This window comes from Hemiscyllium ocellatum, unplaced genomic scaffold (assembly GCF_020745735.1).
Source record: "Hemiscyllium ocellatum isolate sHemOce1 unplaced genomic scaffold, sHemOce1.pat.X.cur. scaffold_735_pat_ctg1, whole genome shotgun sequence".
Classification (NCBI taxonomy): domain Eukaryota; kingdom Metazoa; phylum Chordata; class Chondrichthyes; order Orectolobiformes; family Hemiscylliidae; genus Hemiscyllium; species Hemiscyllium ocellatum.
In genome coordinates, this window is record NW_026869205.1 from 91863 (window position 1) to 113515 (window position 21653).

Genomic DNA, 21653 nt, shown 5'->3' on the forward strand with positions numbered 1-21653 from the left:
TTGGAACCAGATTCTGGGATAGTCGTGGAATCACGTGTTCTGTTTTGCATTCGTCAAGTTTAAGGCAACACCGACACAGGTAAGGGGTTTCAGTAGCAATGGAGCTGGGGTGAGGTGGAGACAAGCAACATTTTAGAGATTGGAATTCCTGGTGTTTGTGATTGTGTAGATGTCTGATCAGAAGGTCAACTTGGGGTTACAGATATGACAGCAATATTGTGAAGAGTGTGGTTCTGCCTCAGACAGTTCCCAGAGAGAGGGAGGGGCTCAGCAGTTAGGGAAATGAATTTGTAATAGCAACTGAAGGCAATGGGTTTAACCATTGCAATGTTCCATTGCAGGAAATTGCAGCTAATCGAGTAGTGGGAGTGTGATGAGCAGTTTGATAACTGAGTAATGGAGAGGGATGATGGGGAGGGAGAGCTGGGCATTGTCAGTGTACATGTGAAACCTTACACGGTGCTTTTGAACGGTGTCACCGCCTGGGAGTATGTAGGTGAGAAACAGGAGGGACCAACGAGAGATCCTTAAGGGACACCAAATACAAGGAATTCAGAAAGGCAAGGGAGAGTGGGGATGGAGCAGGTTTTTGCAACAATGGTGAAGTCAAAATATTAGTTTGTAGCAGAATGGGGGAGAAGGACATAACCAGAAAAGACAGACAGAACAAGGAACAATATCTGTGATTTGGTGAGGGGGAGTGATGAGAAGGAGGAGTCCAACTCCAAAAACACGATTCCTACATTAGTGACATCACCCAACTCCACCCTAGACTCAGCTCATTTGCTGAAATACTCGTCCATCCCTGTGTTATCTCCAGACTTCATTACCCAAACACATTCCTGGCCAGCCTCCTACATTCAACTTACATGCAATCTCAAGAGTATCTAAAACCCTCCTGCCCAAGTGCTCACTTGTACCAAAACTTGTTGATTCATCAAATAGGCTCCTATTAACAAGAAACAATTTAAAATTTTGTCCCTTGATGTAATTCCTGGCTGTGAACATCCCTGTCTCCCTGCACCGCACAACCTGTGAGATCCCGACAACTCATTTTCTTTCAGACTCCCAACGATGTGTTTATTCATTGCTTCACCGGATTGGCTGTTTCTACTGTTGCCAAGGCAACACCGTCTGGAATTCCTACCCTAACCCCCTCAGACCTGCTTTCCTCCTTTAAGGTATTCCTGAAAACCTGCCTATTTGGTAATTCTTTTGATCACCTGATCTAATATGCCCATCTATGGCCTTATGTCAGAAGTTCTCAATAGTATTTCTTTGGAATTATAAACATGATAAAAAAAAAACTGTTGTTGATTTGCACACACAATGTCAACTCTTCACAGTCGCTGAGTGAATAATCTATAACAGCACTTACCCAACCACATTGTGGGAGCACCTTAAACACACAAACTGCAGCAGTACAAGGAATTCAAACATCACCTTCTCCACAGGCAATGGGGCTTTGGCATTAATCACTGGCATCTGCGGAGGGAGAAGTACACAGTTGATTTTCAGGGAGTGCAAAATGCATTATAGGGAGGGAAATGGTGCAGAATTTGGGATTTGCAAATTTGTGTTTTACAATGTGCACTAAATTCTGTAAAACCTCTCATCCCATACCATGAAAGTTTGTTTCTCTTCCTGGTCAATATGGGTCTTTCCTTTCCCCTGCCCTGCACCTTCACACATTTCCAATGCCTTGGTCACAACAACACTGTGCTGTCAGTGAAGCTTATCACGTGGTTGAGTATTGTCCCGCCCCTCATTCACTCCGATTGGTTGAAGGAACAACTAGCACCTCTAGCCCCCGTTCCCCGACTGACATCAATAATCCGAGGCCCATTGTGGGCTGGAGCATTCTCAGTGCTTCCTGCTTTTGCTGCTGTTCATCAGGTGAGAGAGAGAGAGGACTCATCCCTGTTTCTCCTGATGTCAGACAATAACAACAACTACCTGCATTGTATGGAGCCTTCCACATTAACAAATCTCCTAAAATGCTTCACGAATGATGGAAACGTTGATTAAAGAGAACGATTTTTAGATACGTCTTTAAGGTGGACAGAGGGGGTGAGGGAGGATATTCCAAAGGTTTGTGTCCTCAGCAGCTCCAATTGTGGAGTGATATAGGTGGGCAACAGCTTACAACGGAGACAGTTAGTGGCTAACCATAGCTTACCAACCCCATGTCGTAGCCCCCTACCCCACATACCAGGCCTTGTTCTCACAGCCTGTCTTTACACACTACCTATGGTTAGCCACTAACAGTCTCCAACAACAGCTAGTCACCCTCCCCCAGCCAGATCGTTATCCACTCCTTTATCCAACTGTCCTTCTCACTCGATCCCCACCTATTCTTTACTCCTTATATCCTCCCCCCACACTATCTTCTGCAAATAAACTGACTTTTTTTTCCTCAGTAACATCTGTTCTGTGGAAGGGACATCGGATCTTAAACTTTAACTCTGATTTCTCTTCACAGATGCTGCCAGACCTTCTCCAGAACCCCCTGGTTGTTGTTTCTAATTTACATCTTTCACAGTTCTTTTGGTTTTAATTTACCGGGAGTTTGTAATTCAGGTCCAACAGCCTCTGTCCCAGTCTCTGCTGTCTCTTCCACCCCCCACCCAGTGACACTGCACCTGCACAGCTCATGGACAGGTGTTGTCTTTCTGGCCAAACCCCTCATTCACTCCCATTGGCTGCAGGACCACACAGACTCTCCTCCCATTGGTCTGGAGCTGCCGTTAATCAGCCGGGCACAATTGTCATGAGAGTGGAGGGCTAATCCCTCTCTCTGCCCTGGGATGAGCTTCATCATTCACAGTGAATGGGGCAGTATCACAGAGCACAGGGCCTGGAGGCTATTCAGCCCATTGGGGCTGTACTTTCCCCCTCTGGACATGCTGCAAATCTGTCCCAAGTCCCCTCCCATGTGCCCACAGCCCCCCAAATCTCTCCTTAAAAAGTAAAATTCCAAGTCTTTTTGAGAATGCCTGCTGAATCTGTGTCGTTCAGACTGTTCCAGATGCTTAGAACTTACTGAGTAAAATAGTGTTCACATTTTCACCTTGTATTATTTGCCAATTACTTGAAAGTAGTTACTAAAAATTGTGAGTGTTAACAATTCCTCTCTCTCTGCAAATTCAAAACTTTGGAATCAAATCTGCACCAGATCGAAATCACTGCTTCACCTTCTCAGCTCCAAGGATAATTATCTATGCTTCAGCTAGCTCTCCACAAAAGAGAGGAATGCATCTTAATTTATTAACATCAAAGAAACAGACCTTCAGTCCAATTCATCCGTGCCAACAAGGAATCCTAAACTAATGGATTCCCATTTACCATCTATTGGCCTGCATCCATCAAAACCCTTCCTATTCATGTACCCAATTGGAAGCCTTTTAAATGTTGTGATTTTATCAGCCTCCACTATTTCATCTGGTAGCCCCTCCCATACACACACCACACTCAGCTTGAAAACATCGCCACTTAGATCCCTTTTAAAGCTTTGCCCTCTCAACTTAAACCCATGTGCTCTAGTTTTGGACCCACCTAACCTGAGGAAATAGGACCCCGGCTGCTCACCTTTTCCACACCCCTCGTGATTTTATAAATCTCTATGAAGTCACCTTCAGTCTTTGACTCTCCAGTGAAAATAGCCTCAGCCTCCTCAGCCTCTCCCTGTAGCTCAAATCCTCCAATCCTGGTAACGTTTTTGTAAATCTTGTCCAAATCTTTTCAAGTTTCACAAGATCCTTCCCAGAACAGGGAAATTCAAACTGAAAACAAAATTCCAGAAGTGGCTTAATCATTGTCCTGTCCAGCCACAATATGACATCCCAGCTTCTATATTCAATGCATTGACGAATAACGCAGAGCGTTAATGGAGTCCCATTTGCCAGCGGTTCACCCTTATCCCTCTAAAACCTCCCTCTTCATGTACCCAATCAGACACCTTTTAAATGCTGCAATTGTACCAGCCTCCACCCCTTCCTCTGGCAGTACATTCCAGACTTGCAATGCCCTCAACATGAATAAGATGCCCCTTAGATCCCTTGTAAATCTTTTCCATCTCACTTTAAGCCTGTCCCCTCTAGTTCTGGACCCACCAAACTTGGGAAAAAGTCCCTGACTGCTCACCTTATCCACGCCATTCATGATTTTATTAGACCACCTCTCAGCCTCCAACTCTCCAGCGAAAATATTCCCAGCCTATTCAGCCTTTCCCAATAGCTCAAATCGTCCAACCCTGGCAAAGTCCTTGCAAACGTTTTCTTAACCTTTTCAAGTTTCTCAACATTATTCCAAGAACAGGGAGATTGGAACTAAAAACAGAATTCCAGAAGGACCTTAATCAGTGTCCTGTCCAGCCACAATATGACGTTACAACAGCTGCATTCAATGCATTGACCAATAACGGGGAGCATACCAAATGCTGCATTCACTCCACCACCTCCCTGTGACTCTACTTTCAAGGAACTATGAACCTGCATTCCAAGGTCCCTTTGTTCAGCAACGTTCCCCAGGAGTTTACCATTATGTGTATAAGTCCTGCCCTGATTTGCCTTTCCAAAATACAACAGCTCACATTTATCTAAATTCAACTCCGTCTGCCATTCCTTGCTCCAATGGCCCATCTGATCAAGATCCTGTTGTATTCTGAACTAACCTTCTTCACTGTCCACTACACCTCCAATTTTGGTGTCTTCTGTAAACCTACTGACCATACCTCATATATTCACATCCAAGTCATTTATTTAAGGGCCCAATATACATCCTTGAAGCACATTACTGATCCCAGGCCTCGAGTACACAAAGCAACCCTCCGTCATTCTCTGTCTCCTACCTTCAAGGTACTTTTGTAATGGCTTGCTCTCCCTGCATTCCACGTTATCTAACCCTGCTAACCAGTCTGCTTTGTGGAACATGGTTGAATGTCCATATAAACAATATTCACCGCCTGGCTTCATCAATTTTCTTTGTCACTTCAAAACACTCACTCAAGTTAGTGAGACACAATTGTGCATGTACGAAGCCACATGGACTCTCCCTGATCATTCCTTACCTTTCTAAGTAGATGGATATCTGTCCCCCAGAATCCCTTCCAACAACTTGCGTGCCACTGACTTCAGGCTCACTGTTCTCTTGTTCCATGGCCTCTCCTTACTACATTTTAAAATAATGGCACCTCACCTTTTGCTATCAACGATACAAATACCTCAGGAGAGGCCCAACAATCACTTCCCTAGATTTCCAGGAAGTTCCAGGATACACCTGATCAAGTTCCAGGGCTTTATCCACCTTGATGCAATTTAGGACATCCAGTCCCACCTCCTCTGTAACATGGACACTTTTCAAGTTATCACTGTTTATTTCTCCAATCTCTCGAGCTTCCATATACTTCTCCAGTAAAAATGATGTGAAATATTTGCATATATTTCACACCCCCTGTGGTTCCATAGGCAGCCTTGTTGACCTTTAAGGGGTCATATTGTCTGGTCCAGTTAATCTTTTGTCTGTGATATATTTGTTTCATCTCTTTGGATTCTATTCCAGGACATCCCAGAAAGGCCTACTTCATGGACCATAGTTTTCTTCCGACTTAATGAACAATGCCCTCCAACATATACCCTCCACTTCCCGCACCTCCGCCTTTACCCCACCCCTCCAGCCACAATAAAGAATATAACCCTGCGATCTTCACCTTCCACCCCACTACTCTCCAGATATAGCATATTAACCTCTTATTTCTGCTACCTCAAGTCAGACCCCACCACCAGAGACATATTTCCCTCCCCACCCCTATCTGTGTTCCGAAGAGACCATTCCCTCTGCAACTCCCTTCTTGGGTCCACATCCTCTCACCAACTCACGCTCCACACCCTTGACCCTCCCTGACCGCCATGGGAGATGTAAAACATGCGGCCACACCTCCCTCTGACCTCTGTCCAAGACCCCACAGGGATCTTTTCACATCAGGCAGAGATTTGCCTGCACATCCCAAAACCTCATATACTGCACCTGGACACTATGGGAAATTTAACATGGTTCATCCAACTAACCTACACATCTTTGGACTGCGGGAGCAAACTAAAATACCCGAAGGAAACCCTTACAGACACTGGGGAGAATGTGCCAACACATACAGTCGCCCGAGGCTGGAATCAAACCCAGGTCCCTGGAGCTGAGGAAGCAGCACTAACCACTGAGCCACAATACTGTGGGGTCTTTAGTGCTGATGTGCTGCCCCACTGATACCTCAGTCACTCACCCTGCCTCATTTTCTAAGAGGCAGCGATGACGGAGTGAAATTATCACTAGACAGTTAGTCCAGAGACCCAGATAACGTTCTGGGGACCCGGGTTTGAATCCCATCACGGCAGATTTGGGAACGTGAATTCAATAAATATCTGGAAAAAATAATCTAGTGACGACAAGGAATCCATTGTCAATTGTTGAAAAAACCAATGTGGTTCACTCATGACCTTTAGGGAAGGAAAATGCCATCCTTACCTGGTCTGGTCTGCATGGGACTCCAGACCTACAGCAACGTGGTTGACTCTTAACTGCCCTCTGGGTAAACGCAGCAAGAAATGCTGGCCGAGCCAGTGACAGCCTCATCCTGTGAATGAATAAAGAAAACAGGTCAGGTTTTGTTCCTTCTCTAGAAGGTACATCCTACAAACTGAATCAGAAATGTTCTCGTACACACTGAACAAATACCTTTCCATCCAAGCCCTTAACACTACAGCACTCCGAGGCCATGTTGGTAAAGTTAAAACCCCTTATCATTGCAACCATGTTATTCTTACAGATAATAGAGATCTCCTGGTAAAATTGTGTCTCAATTCCCCGCTGACTATTGGGAGAGAGTCTATAATACAATCCCAGTAAGATGGTCACCCCTTTCTTATTTCTCAATACCAACCAAATAACTTGCCTGGATGTACTCCCAGGAATATCCTCCCGAAGCCCAGCCATAATGTTATCTCTAATCAAAAACACCTCTCCCCCTGGTCTGTTGCCCCCTTTTTATCCTTGCTATAGCATCCATACCCTGGAACATGAAGCTGCTAGTCCTACCCATCCCTGAGTGATGCCTCTGTAATTGCTTTAATATCCCAGTGCCATGTCCAAAACCATACCCTGATCCCATCTGCCTGACCTGTCAGGTCTCTTGCACTGAAATAAATGCAGTGCAACTGGTCCGTCGCACCTCATTCTGTGACTTGCTCTTGCCTGCCTTGACAGTCTGACCGGTGAACAGTACCAGCCTCAGATTCACCTCTTTTCTCACTATCTCTTTAGGATTACCCCGACTCCCTCACTGGTTTAATGCCTCCCGAGTGGCACGAGCAAATCTCCCTGCTCGTCAGGACCCCATGCTTTCCCCTTCCTATGCCATTGGTACCAATGTACAATGTCTCACTGTCAGCTGCAGAAATGGCAGACTGTACCCCTGACTAGAGAGTCCCCTATCACCATCGATCATGTGGAACTGGATTTACCTCACATTATGTTAGAAGCCAGTCTCATTACCAGTAACTTGACTGTCAGTGCTACATTCCCCTGAAAGTCTATTACCACCTACATTTTCCAAAACAGTATACTTGTCTGAGATGGGGATAGCCACAGGAGACTCCTGCAGTACCTACCTGCCCCTCCTAGCTTTCCTGGAGGTAACCATCTACCTGACTGTATCTGCAGTATCCTGCAATTCTCAGACTGCTACCGATCACACCCCGCGGCTCCTGTCAATTCCTCACTGCCTTTAATCACTCCTCCACCAATCCATGTGATCCAATAGGATTTGCAATCACATTTCCTGCAGACATAATCATCAGGATCATTGAAACTCTCCCTAATCTCCCACATCCGACAGGAACAGCACGCCACTCTACAACAGGCCATCTCTCTGCCTTAACAACCTACAGACCAAGACAAAGGCACAGTCTTACTGCTCTAAAAATACTGCCCGAGAATAACTTAATGCTTATGTTTCATATCTTAAACATTTAATCAAGAGACCGTAAGACATTAAAAAGAAATCCTCACCTTACTCACTACTGTAGATTTAATAAAATCAAACTGACTATAATTGATGTTTGAAGAGACTGAAACTCACTGAGCTGATCCCCGACTCAGTACTTCCAAGGGTGAGGTCTCTCTGAGGGCAGCTGTGAAATGCCACTGTTTCTCTTCTCTGCCCACTCCATTTCCAGAGAGATTTTTAACTTCACAGCAAGTCAGCTCAGAGAGGTCACTGCTTGGTTTTATTCACTGGGGGGGTGCCTTTGCTGCCCAGACCAGTGTTTATTGGCCACCTTTACTTGTCTGGGAGAAAGTGGTGGTTAACCGCCTCCCTGAAATGCTGCAGTCCATGTACACCACAGTGATGTTTGGACAACAGTCCCCCTCTGGCCCCACAACCCTCCCTGTCTCTGTAATCCCCCTCCGCCTTCAGAAATTACATGTCCGTGGCATAAGATTTTTATTTCGATTCATATTTGTTTATTAAACCCCCTTCCCCCCAAAAAAAGTGAAATATTTCGCCCCCAAACAAATTTATGTTGATTGACCTTTAGGAGAGGCTGACACATGGACGTTGCAGTATTTTATCTCACATTGTACACGTAGAATGATGGAACTTTCTTTTAAACATTGCTAAAAAGGGAGGAAATAGCTTAATGGTATTCCTGCCAGATGAGGGACGTGTGCAATGTTCCGAGGATTAGGGTTAGAATCCCAACATGGCAGCATCGGAATCCAATACAATCTAGAATGAAAAGGCGAATGATGACCATGAAACTATTGTCGATTGTTAGAAAACCCATCTGGTTCACTAATGTCCTGTAGGGAAGGAAACTGTCATCCTCACCTGGTCTGGCCTACATGTGACTCCAGACCCACAGCAATGTGGTTAGCTCTCAACTGCCCTCAGGAAAACTACCTTAAAAACTGTTCACAAATACTCCGCAGGTATCACTTAAAAACTGGCTGTTCCCAATGGGACCATGGGAATTTCTGAACGGCCTGAACTAAAACTGAGTTTTTGTTTCACCTTCTCCCTGTCTCACATCAGTCTGTTTACACCCAACTCCAAAACAGTCTCATTGAGCCAAGCAGCCCTCACAGTGCAGCCCTGTCATTTTCATTGTCTGCTCACACCTACACTGCCCTCAGCCTCCTGTCCTGTTCCAATGCATCTCAATGGGAGCTCAGGGACAGCACCTCATCTTTCAATTCAGCCCTTTGTAACCCCAGAGTCAACAGCTTCTGAATGAACAGACAGTTATCAGAATCTGGAACATTCCACCTGAAAAGGTACTGGAATTTGAGTCCAAAAGGAGTTTAAATGGGAAGTTTGCAGCTAATTGAAAATATGAAGTTTACAGGTTAACATCATGAAGTGGGTAACTGGGTCTAAATCTGAGAGTTCTTACAAAGAGACAAGGTGTAATTTGGATAAATCTGTGCTCCCTCACAGGCCAATATCTCCTTCCTCAGCTGCAGGGCCCAGAACAGAGCACACACCCAAAGGGTGATCCAACCACGAATTTGGACATCTTTCTGCTTAACAAAAATATTGGAGATATTTTCCCACAAATAGAACAGACAAACCTTTCTCCTTCCACAGTTAAATGCCAATGATATTCAGATCCTGATGACTCCATTGACTGCAAAAACTTGCTTTTGAGATCCCAACCTCAATTATTCTGATTTAATATCCTATGAAATGAACTCACAAAACAAAACACAGAGCCAGTGCAGGAAGAATATAAAGACATACTGTTCTCTTGGTACGTGCTTGATGTGTAAATGCCTCTCTTCAAATCGTACACACCCCCCATCCTTGGAAGAGGACATGTGCCTCACTATGACTTGCCCCCAATAAAGATGGCGGCCATAGTCCAGGACCTATCAATGCCTGAGGGCTGCAGCCATTTTCCCATCTGATGCAAACGTGGGAAAGAGTTTCTAATTCAGATTAACGACCTGCACAGAGTGTAATTAAAACTTCCCAGTCTAAAGTGACTCATTATCTCCCTGTCTCCGAGGCCACTCTCCCCTTCCCTGTTTCTGTCTCCCACATTCACCAACAGCTGAGTCACGTGACACTGCACAGGCGGAGTTACTGGTGACGTGTCATCCCACTGGCCACGCCCCTCATTCACTCCCATTGTTTGGATGACCAGCTGGTTCCACTTGGTCCACCAGTCCCACCACCTTTTCCTATTGGTCCGAAGCTGCCATCAATCAGCTAGACCCCATTGTGAGGTCAGTGGTGGGATCCTCCCCCTGCCTGAATCAAACCCGGAAGGTGGATGGATGGTGTCAATCAGGAACAACAAGCAGGAGGTGCTGGGAAAGCTCAGCAGGTTTGGCAGCATCTGGGAACAGAAATCTGTCCAGTGGCCCTTCCTCAGAACCGATGGGAGCTGGGAAAATTAGAATCCTGACAGCATGGAAACAGGCCATTCGGCCCAAAAGTTCCACAGCCTCCCTCCGAAGGGTATCCCACCCAGACCCATTCCCCTACCCTATTACTGTATATTTCTACTGACTAATGCACCTAACCTACACATCCCTGAGCATTATGGGAAATTTAGCTTGGCCAATTCAACTAACCTGCAGATCTTTGTCCTGCAGGAGATAGGGGTTAAAGAGTAAATAATAGGCAGGGACAGAACCCAGAGAGAGACCGGAACATTTGGAAAGACAAAGGAGTGGATTATGATCTGGCTGGGAGGGTGCATAGCTGTTAATGGAGGGGACAGGAACCTGTGTCTGGCAGCATCTCAGTGGAGGTGCTGGAAATGGCAGACGATGATCTACATTTTGCTGCAAAAACAGACCCCGAGCTTCCAGCTGCCTGTCACTTTAACACACGAGCCTGTTCCCTGGCCAACATCCCTGTCTCGTGCTTACTGCAGTGTTCCAGTAAAGCCTGAACATACCAAATGGCCCCGTATTTCAAGGACTGCAATTTTCTCTCCCACGTTGTTAATACCATTGAAAGTGTCTCCTCCGCTTCCGGCATCTCTGCCTCTGAAACCCACACATCCAACTGCAAGGATAGAACCCTCCCTAAGTCCTTACCTTCCACCCAGATACAACACATCATCCTCTGCCATTTTCACCACTTACAATCAGACCCCACCACCAGACTCTTAAGGAGTTTGACAGGATAAATTGCGAGAAGATGTTACCCATCATGGGGGAGTCTGAAACCAGATTCTGGGTCAGTCACGGAATCAAGAGTTCCGCTTCAGGTTCATCAAGTTTAAAGGCGACACCGACGCGGGTAAGGGGTTTCAGTAGCTATGGAGCTGGGGGGGGGGAGGAGGAGACAAACAACGTTTCAGAGATTGGAATTCCTGGTGTTAGTGATTGTGTAGATGCCTGATCAGAAGGTCACCTTGCGGTTACAGATATGAGAGCAATATTACGAAGAGTGGAGTTCTGCCTCAGAGTTCCCAGGGAGAGGGAGGGGCTCAGCAGTAAGGGAAAGGAATCTGTAAGGCAACGGGTTTAACCATTATAATGCTTCATTGGAGGAAACTGCAGCTAATTGAGTAGTGGGAATGTGGTAAGCAGTTTGATAACTGAGTAACAGTGGAGTAATGGAGAGGGATGATGGGGAGGGAGAGCTCTGCAACAATTACTGACTGAGCTGGTCCGGTCCTAAAGGTCGTAGCTGCTCAACTGAGTCTGCAGTGGGTGGTGAGGGAACCAAGAGGGAAAAAAACAGACTTGATCTCATTGCTATGAATTGACCAGCTGCAGATACATCTGTCCATGACAGTATCAGTAAGAACGACAATCACACATTCCTTTTGGAGACAAAGTCTTGCCTTAAAGTTAAGAAAAATCTCCATTGTGTTGAGTGGCACTATCACTATTCTAAATGGGATGGAATTTGAAGAGATGTTAGATCTTAAACTGGGTACCTCTGAGGCACTGTGGGACATCAACAGCAGCAGAACTGTACTCCAGCACAATCTGTAATCTCATGGGTTTCTACATCCCGCTCTCACCCATCACAATGGACAGGAAAGGAGGGCATGCCAAGAGCAGCATCGGGCATATCTAAAAATGAAGTGCCAACCTGGTGAAGCTACCAACCAGGACTACGCGCATACCAAACAGCATCAGCAGCAAGCAATAGAGTTAAGTGATTCTACATCCAATGGATCAGATCAGAGCTCTGCAGTTCTGCCACACCCAGTTGTGAACGGTGATGGACAATTAAACAACTCACTGGAGGAAGCATCACAGATATCCCCACCCTTACTGATGGAGAGGCCTCACACACCCATGCATCAGATAAGACAACAGCATTTGCTCCAGAACTTGCCACGCACCAAGCCAAGTACCGCTCCAGCACTGGCATCGAACAACAATGTAGACCAGGCATGTTCAACGCAAAAACTCAGGGCAATCCAATCCAGGAAATTTCCCTCTATGAGTCCACACTCGATCAGCAGTAAAGTGACGCAAGATGTCATCAATAGGGCTACCAAACAGCAGCTGCTCAGCAACAGCCAGCTGAGTGACACTCATTTTAGGCTCCGCCAGGGCCACTCAGCTCCCGATTATGTTACTGCCCTGATTCACAACCTGACAACCAGCTGAATCCCAGAGGTGAGGTGAGGGGGACAGCCCAGTCCCACTCCAACACCACTATTTCTAGCTGATTCTACCCTCATCTCAGCTCATATACTCTCATCCACCTTGTGTTATCTCCAGGCTTCAGTAGCTAAACACACTCCTGGCCAGCTTCCAACATTCAACCTCCCTGTCATCTCAAGAAAAACTAAATCTCTGCTACCCTAGTACTCCTTTGTACCAAAACTTGTTGATCCATCAAAAGGCTGCTATTCATAATCAACACCATAGAGCCACAGCGATGTACAGCATGGAAGCAGACCCGTCAATCCAACCTGTCCATGCTGACCAGATATCCCACCCAATCTAATCTCACCTGCCAGCATCCGGCCCACATCCCTCAACTTAAAATTCTCATCCTTGATGTAATTCCTGGGTGTGATCATCCGGAGCTCGCTGCATCACACACCCTTTGAGACCTCGACAACCCATTCTGTTCGAGACTCCCAATGATCTGTTAATTCATTACCTCACCTGTGTGGCTGCTTTTACAGTTGCCAAAGCAACAAGGTCTGAAAATCCCAGCCAAAACCTCACAGGTCTGCTTTCGTCTTTTAAGACATTCCTCAAAACCTGCTTATTTGGCAATGCTTTGGTCACCTGACCTAATATCGTCCTTCTCTGGCCTGATGTCTAAAGTTCCCAACAATATTTTTGTAAAATTATAAGCAGGATAATGAAACTACAAACTGTTCTTGATTTGGACATTATCTTCAAATCATCATTGTTGCTGTAATGAATAATCTGTAATGTCTCTTACCCAACCACATTGTGGGAGCACCTTCACCACACAAACTGCAGCTGTACAAGAAAGTCAAACATCACCCTCTCCCCAGGCAACAGGGCTTTGGCATTAATCACTGGGATCTGTGGAAGGAGAAACACAGTTGATGTTTCAGGGAGTGCAAAACGGATTACAGGGAATGAAAATGGTGCAGAATTTGATAGTCAGAAATGGAAGGAAAATACACATGTTTATTGGAAAAAAAAGAATTCTTAACCGTCAAAGATTTTCCAGGAAAATATTAATAAGCAGCACATGGTCACGGGCTGGGTGGCAGTGAAAAATTAACTTACAAAAATGTCTGTAAAAATAATAGCAAAATACTAAACAGACCAAAAATACACCCATTGTTCGAGACTGAGGAAGCTAGATATTGGCAAAGTGGTCATGAGGGAGCCCAGAGATGAAGCAGAACAGTATAAGCTGTTATGATCCCACAGTCATAGAGATGTATAGCACCGACATAGACCCTTCAGTCTAACTCATCCATGCCAACCAGGTATCCGAACCTAATCTATTCCCATTTGCCAGCACTTGGCCCACATCCCTGTAAACGCTTAATCATATCATGAGTCTATTTAGATGCCTTTAACATGTTTTATTTGTTCTAACCTCCACCACTTACTCTGGCAGCTCATTCCACCCACTGCATGAAAGAGTTGTCCTTTAGGCCCCTTTGAAATTTTATCCATTCACCATAAAGCAATGCACTCTACTTCTGGACACCACCACTCCAGAGAAAACACCTTGTTCATTTACTCCATTCATGCCCCTCATGATTGTATAAACGTCCATAACATCACCGCTCAGCCTATGGCACTCCAGGGAAAACAGCCCCAGCCTCCAACCTCAAATCCTCCAACCCTAACAGCATCCTTTTTTGAAACCTTTCAACTTTCACAGCACTCTTCTGATCGGAGGCAGGCCAGACCTGCATACAATATTCCAAACGTGGACGAACAAATGTCCTGTACAGCAACATGACATCCCACATCCTATACTCAATGTTCGAACCAATAAAGGAATATATACTGAACACCTTCTCCATCATCCTATCTACCTGCAACTTGACTTGCAAGGACTATGGTCTCTTTGTTCCGCAAACGTCTCCAGAGCCTTGCCATTCAGTGTATAAGTCCTGCCCTGATTTGCTTTTCCGAAATGCAGCACCTCACATTTATCTAAATTATACCCCACCTGATCAATGTCTCATTGTAATCTGAGGTAACCTTCTTCATTATCCACAATACCTCCAATTTTGTATGACCTGCAAACTCATTTACGATACCAAATCATTTAAACTAATGACGAAACAAATCCAGAAATAAACATCCATTTCTCTGAGTTTGAATGTGCTCTGTGTAAATCCTGCCCAATGACTCTGTACTAGAGAAAGGCTGCACATGCGCCTGGCTGCACCTTGCCCCCTACAAAGCTGGCAGCTCCGCACGTGTCCAGTGAATTCTTGCCCCGAAATTAGATGGTGACACGCACTCATGCCTGCAGCCACACCGAGGCAATTCCCCGTTTACTCAAAACATTAGACTAGGACGTTACAAAATGTGTGTGTTCCGACGTGCAGATTGTGTTTGTAAAACCTCTCCGCTCATACAGAATCTCTCCCACCTCCTGCTGTTCCACAGACAGCTTTGATGTTTGCGGGTACCTGTTCTCTGCCTGGTTACTCGTTTGTCCTTTGTACATATACACTATCACTTTGGATTCTCCTTAAACCTATGTCCTAAAGCTATCTCATGTCCCCTTTTTGCCCTCCTGGTTTACCTCGAGTATACTCCTCCTGCCCCAAAACTCTGGGGATTCTCACAAACACAGCTCTCTGTACCTGCCATATCCCTCCTTCATTTTCTTGTCCAGGCCCTCAATTTTTTTCGACAGGCAGCATTCTCTACACCTCCCAGTCTTGGCCTTAACAGGAACATACTGTCTATATACTCTCATTGTCGCAGGCCTATGGAGGCAATGGCAGATGTGGACAGAGAAGCAATCATTCTCAGTAAAGAGGTAATGTTGGGAAAGATAACAGCCTCAAGGTAGATGGGTCTCCTGGCCCTGATGGAATGCACCCGAGGAACTAAAGAAGATGGCGGGCGGGGGGGGGGGGGGGGCAGGTTGGGGGAATAGACTCGTGATAATTCACTAAAATTTGTTGGATTCTGGAATGGTTTTGACAGACTGGAAGCTGCAAATGCGGTGTCACTATTTTTCAAAAAGGACCCGTTAGCTTAACTTCTGTAGTGGAGAAAATGCTTGAATCTCTCAAGGAAGTAGTGGTGAGATATCGGGGTAGAAATTGTCTCATTGAGCAGACACAGCATGGATTCATGAAAGGCAGGTCATGTCTAACACATTTACTGGAATTATTTGAGGATACAACGAACGCATTGGACAAGGTGGACTCAGTGGAGGTGGTGTACCTGGATTTCCAGAAGGTATTCGATAAGTTGCCACACAAAAGGCTGCTGTATAAGGTAAAGATACACAGCATTATGGGTAATTATCATTGATACAGGATCGGTTAACCAACATAAAAAAGAATGGGGATAAATGGGTATTTGGATTGGTGTTGACACTAAAACGGTTTGCAATTTACACAGATGTTTTGGAGTTGAGGACCAAGTTTACGGTGTTAGAGTTCACATTTGATACGAAGATGAGTAAAGCAATGTCTGCAGAGACCACTGTCAGTCTGCACAGGGATACAGATCGATTAAGTGAGTGGGTAAGGATCTGGCAGATGGAGTTCAATGTTGGGATATGTGAAGTCTTCCATTTTGGTCGGACTAACAGCAAACTGGATGATGAAATGGTGAAAACATGCAGCATGCTGCTGTGCAGAGGGAGCAGGGTGTCCTTGTGTATGAATCACAGGAAGCTGGTTTGCAGGTGCAGCAGGTAATTAAGGCAGTGAAGGGAATATTGTCCTTCATTGCCAGAGGGATGGTTATGCTGCAGCTGTACAGGGGGCTGGGGAGGCCACAACTGGAGTACTGTGTACAGGTTTGTCCCCTTACATTAGCAAGGATGTACTGGCACTAGAGGGAGTACAGAGGAGGGTCACTAGTTTGAGTTGGGAGTTGAGGGTTGGTGTATGTGGAGAGATTGAGAAAACTGGTTCTATTTTCATTGTAATTTAGAAGAATGGGAGGTTGGAGAGGAAACAAATAAAATTGAGGGGAGTAGATAAGATAGAAACAGGGAGGCTATTTCCACTGCGGGCGGGTCAAACTAGAGCATAACCTCAAAATAAGGGGGAGCAGATTTAGGACTGAGATCAGGAGGAGCTTCTTCAGCTAAAGGGTTGTGAATCTGTGGCATTCCCTGCTGACTGCAGCATTTGAATGCCTTTCAGGCAAAATGTAGATTTGTGAACAGGGAAAGAATTAAGGGTTATGGTGGGAGAGCAGGAATGTGGAGCTGAGGCCATGAAAAGATCAGCCCTGATCTTATTGAATGGCAGAGCATGCTGGAGGGGCCAGATGAAAGTTCTTGCCTTGTGCAATCAAAATTGGACTTTGTCCAATTCAGAACCTTAACTTGTAGATCTGGTCTATTATTTTCTGTAACTATTTTAAAACTAGTAGAATTATCAGAGACTCCCAACAGTGTAGAAGCAGGTCATTCAGCGCAACACATTGATACTGACGCAGAGATACTAACCTCCCCCTGTAACATTGCATTTCCCAGGGCCACCCAACCTGCACATCCCTGAACACTGTGGGCAATTCAGCCTGGATAATCCACCCAACCTGCACATTCCTGAACACCGTGGGCAATTCAGCCTGGATAATCCAACCTACCCTGCACATTTTTGGACTGTGGGAGGAAACCAGAGGATCCAGACGAAATCCATGCAGAAAACCCCAATAAGGTGATCATCCCTTTCTTATTTCCCATTTCCACCTAAATAACCTCACTGGGCGTACTCCCAGGAATATCCTCCCTAAGCAAAAACATAATGCTATCCTGAATCAAAAATGCCACCACCCCCCCCCCCTCCTCTCTTGTACCCCTTTCTATCCTTGCTATAGCATCTATACCCTGGAACATTAAGTCCTATCCATCCCTAAGTGATGCCTCTGAAATTGCGATAATATCCCAGTGCCATGTTCAAGACCATACCCTGAGCTCATCTGCCTTCCCTGTCAGGCCTCGTGCGTGGAGGTAAATGCAGTACAACTGCTCAGTCCGACTTCATTCTGTGCCTTGCCATTGCCTGCCTTGACTATTTGATTTCTGAACTGTACCAGCCTCAGACATACCTCCTTTCTCACTATCTTCTTGGGTTTGCACCCACTCCCTCACTGGTTCAATGCCTCCCGAGTATCACTAACAAATCTCCCTGTTTGATATTAGACACCTTCCAATTCAGGTACAATCCATCCTTCTTATGCAGGTCATCTCTACTCCAGAGGAGATCACAATGATTACAAAGGCCCTTTAGATTATCCTTAAACCTATTCACCAAAGCTATCTCACGTCCTTTTTTGCCTCCTGATCTCCCTCTTAATTATACTCCTACTGCATTTATACTCAAATTTTTTGGATTGGAATAAATGCAAAATATAACATCCTGACAAAACAAATGAGGGCAGGACTTACACTCAATAAAAATAGGGCCTTGAGTAGTGATATGGGAACAAAGAGACCGAGGGCTTCACAACTTTGAAGTCTGTGTCACATGTAGATGGTTAAGAGGATATTTAGCATGCTTGCCTTCACTGTTTAAACCTTTGAGTACAGGAGTTGGGATGTTATGTTGAGGATGTACAGGACGCTGGGGAGGCCTCTTCTGGAATACTCTGTCCAGTTCTGGTTGTGCTGTTACAGGAAGGATATTATTAAATTGGAGCGGGTTCAGAAGAGATTTACCAGCATGTTGCCATGAATGGAGGAACTGTGTTCTAAGGAGAGGCTGGATAGGCTGGGAATGTTTTCACTGGCGTGCACGAGGTTGAGGGGTGACCTTATTAGAGGTTTATAAAATCAGAAAGAGTGTAGGTAGGTGAATAGCCGGGGGAGGGGGGAATTCAAAACTCGGGTGCATTCATTTTGGGAAGAGATGAGAAAGGTTTGAGAAAAGACATTAGGGTTTTAAAAAAAAACAATTTACACACGTGGAATGAACATCCAGAGGAAGTGGCAGCTGTGAATACAATTACAATATTGAAAAGACATTCAGATAAGTACATAAATAGGAAATATTTGGATGGATGTGGACCAAGCGGAGGCCAGTACAATTAGTTCAGTTTGGAATTATGGTCGGCATGGACTGGTTGGCCCACAGGGCCTGTTTCCTTGCTGTATCACATTATGACTCCAATTCTCTAACTCTAAATTCCTCCAACTCTCCTGATCACTGACACCTCATCCAGCCTCACAACTCTTCCTTATTTACATAATTCCTCACCAGCCACAGAACGCTCCCTATCTCATGTCCTCCAGTTTCTCAAATCTCTGCGATATGTGCTTTTCTTTAGTTCCAGCCTTGAGGCTGCCCTCATTCACTCCGATTGGTTGGAGGACAAACTGGTACGACCTGGTCCTCCAGTACTGCCCTCTGACCCCTATTGGCCTGCGCTGACATCAATCATCCGAGGCTCATTGTGAGGTGAGTGGTGGGATCCTCCCTCTCTCTGCCCTGGGATGAGCTTCAACATTCACAGTCAGTGGGGCAGTATCACAGAGCACAGAGGCTGGGGGCTATTCAGCCCATTTTGGCTGTACTCTCTTCCTCTGGAGATGCTGCAAATCTGTCCCAATTCCCTTCCCATTTGCCCATAGCCCCCCAAATCTTCCCTGAAACAGTATAAATTCCAAATCGGTTTATGAATAACTGCTGAGTCTGTGTCCAACTGCCATTCAGACTATTCCAGATGCTCAGAACTTACTGAATAAAATAATGTTCACATATTCACATATTACTTGACAATTACCTGAAAATAGTTACTAAAACTGACATTGTTAACAATTCCCCTTTCTCTGCAAATTAAATATCCTCGAAACAAATTTGCAGCTGGTCAAAATCACTACTTAACCTTCTCACCTCCAAGGACAATGATCTGTGCTTCTGCTAGCTCTCCACAAAAGAGGAACACATCTTATTTTCATTTATTAGTGTCATAGAGATGTACAGTCCATGACACCGAGGAATCCTCAACAAATGGAGCCCCATTTGCCAGCAATTGGTCCGTAGCATTCCAAACTTACTATTCATGTACCCAATCACATGCCTTTCAAATGTTGAAATTTTATCAGCCTCCACTACATCATCTGACAGCTCATTCCACGCACACACCACACACAGCTTGAAAACTTTGCCCCTTAGATCCATTTTAAATCTTTGCCCTCTCAACGCATGCTCATGTGATCTTGTTTTGAACCCACCTAACCTGGGGGGAAAAGACCCTGGCTTTTCACCTTATCCACACCCCTCATGATATTATAAGTGTCCATGAAGTCACCTCTCAGTCTTCAACTTTCTAGGGAAATTACCCCTGGCCTATTCAGCCCCACCCTGTAGCCCAAATCCTCCAACCCTAGCAAAGTCTTTGTAAATCTTGTCTGAACTCTTTCAAGATTCACAACATCCTTTCCAGACAGGGAATTTCAAACTTAAAACAGAATTCCCAAAATGTCTTAAGCAATGCCCTGTCCAGTCACTATTTGACGTCCCAGCTTCTGTAATCAACGCATTGACCAATAAATATAAGCATATGAAACATTACCTTCACTAGTCTGCCTACCTGCGACTCTACTTTCAAGGAACAACGAACCTGCACTCCATGGTCTCTATGTTCAGCAACACTCCCCAGGACTTTACCATTAAGTGTATAAGTCCTGCTCTGATTTGCCTTTCCAAAATCCAACAGCTCACATTTGTCGAGATTGAACCCAGTCTGCCATTCCTCGTCCCAATAGCCCATCTGATCAAGATCCTGTTGCATTCTAAACTAACCTTCTTCATTGTCCACTGCACCTCCAATTTTGGTGTCTTCTGTAAACTCAATATCCATTTCTGCAGCACACTGCTGCCCACAGGCCTCCAGTCCACCCTCCACCTCCTGCCTTCAAGCCAGTTTTGTATCCAAATGGCTTACATTTATATAAATTAAACCCTATCTGCCACTCCCAGCCCATTGGCCCATCTGATCAATATCCCATTGTATTCTGAGACAACCTTTATCACTGACCACAATACCAACAATTTTGGTGTCACCTGCAAACTTAGGAACTGTACCGCCTCTATTCACACCCAAATCATTTAAATGAATGACGAAACAAATCCAGAGAAAGAAAAATATCCATTTCCCTGGGTGTGAATGTGCTCTGTGTAAATCCTGCCCCATGACTCTCTATCAGGGAGAGCTGCACATACTCCCCTCTGAACTTTGCCCCCTACAAAGATGGCGGCCGCACGTTGTCCCGAATAAATATGGTGGCACTTACTCGAGTCAATCGCGAGATGAGGTATTTTCCCGTTTACTGCAAAAACGAGACTGTAAGTTTCAAATTTGTCTTTTCCGATGTGTACCAAATGTTTGTAAAACCTCTCAGCCCATACCCACTTCCTGCTGTTTATTCCTTTCCTTACCGACAGCTCTCCGCCCGCACAGCCGCGCTGACCGCGAGGATGATCACGTGGTATAGGCAAGTCCCGCCTCTCATTCGCTCTGATTGGTCGGAGGGCTAACTGCCCGCCAGGTCCTTCAGCCCCGCCCCTGTTCTTCCATTGGTTCGCCGCTGACATCAATCATCCTGGGACTATTGTTGGCTGGAGCATGCGCACTGCTTCGTGGCTTTTGTTGCTGTTCATAAGTTACATGAGGGACAAAGTTAAAAACACACACCCACCTGATGAAGCAGCAGCAGCGCTAGTGCTTCCAAATAAACCTGTTGGACTATAACATGGTGTTCTGGGAATTTTAATTTTGTCCATCCCAATCCAACACCAGCACCTCCAAGTCTCGAGTGAGTGAGGAATGTATAACATAAGAACTAGGAACAGGAGAAGGTCATCCTGCCCTTTGAGCTTGCTCTGCCATTCAATAAGATCATGTCTGATCATTTCGTGGACGCAGAACCATTTACCCAAGTTCTCACTGTATTCCTTAATTAATTATTTATTTTTTTAAAAAGCTACCTTAGCTTTTAAAACGTTTACTGAACTAGCATCAAC

At 45.3% G+C, this 21653-nt stretch overlaps 1 long non-coding RNA gene across 1 annotated transcript; it reads right to left on the minus strand.

Annotated features, from left to right (window-relative positions):
* Nucleotides 1–1434: 1434 nt before the first annotated feature.
* Nucleotides 1435–21100, minus strand: LOC132814201 (uncharacterized). The gene is made up of 4 exons (XR_009644338.1): nucleotides 21069–21100; nucleotides 13433–13539; nucleotides 6517–6625; nucleotides 1435–1485 (listed from the first exon to the last, which is right to left on the minus strand). It is a non-coding gene; the product is annotated as an uncharacterized LOC132814201 (long non-coding RNA).
* Nucleotides 21101–21653: the final 553 nt, after the last annotated feature.